This window comes from Austrofundulus limnaeus, unplaced genomic scaffold (assembly GCF_001266775.1).
Source record: "Austrofundulus limnaeus strain Quisiro unplaced genomic scaffold, Austrofundulus_limnaeus-1.0 Scaffold5, whole genome shotgun sequence".
In the NCBI taxonomy this organism is placed as follows: domain Eukaryota; kingdom Metazoa; phylum Chordata; class Actinopteri; order Cyprinodontiformes; family Rivulidae; genus Austrofundulus; species Austrofundulus limnaeus.
The window spans coordinates 5,366,944-5,367,676 of record NW_013952407.1 but is presented as its reverse complement, the minus strand read 5'-3'; positions in this window follow the sequence as shown (position 1 = coordinate 5,367,676).

Genomic DNA, 733 nt, shown 5'->3' with positions numbered 1-733 from the left:
AGAGCAGTGTGGTTTTCGTCCTGGTCGTGGAACAGTGGACCAGCTCTACACCCTCAGCAGGGTCCTGGAGGGTGCATGGGAGTTCGCCCAACCAGTCTACATATTTTTGTGGACTTGGAGAAGGCGTTCAACCGTGTCCCTCTGGGAGTCCTGTGGGGGGTACTCCGGGAGTATGGGGTACCAGGCCCGTTGATACGGGCTGTTAGGTCCCTGAATGACTGATGCCAGAGTTTGGTCCGCATTGCCAGTGTAAGTCGGACTCGTTTCCGGTGAAAGTCGGACTCCACCAAGGTTGCCCTTTGTCACCGATTCTATCCATAACTTTTATGGACAGAATTTCTAGGCACAGCCAAGGTGTTGAGGGAATCSGTTTTGGTGACCTTGGGATCGCATCTCTGCTTTTTACGGATGATGTGGTCCTYTTGGCTTCATCAGATCAAGACCCCCAGCTCTCACTGGAGCAGTTCGCAGCTGAGTGTGAAGCGGCCGGGATGAGGATCAGTGCCTCCAAATCCGAGYCCATGGTCTTGAGCCGGAAAACGGCAGGGTGCCTTCTTCAAGTCAGGGAGGAGGTCCTGCCCCAAATGGAGGAGTTTAAATATCTCGGGGTCTTGTTCACGAATGAGATAAGAATGGAGCGGGAGATTGATAGGCGGATTGGTGCTGCGTCTGCAGTGATGTGGGCGCTGTACCGCTCTGTTGTGGTGAAGCAGGAGCTGAGCCAGAAGGTGAA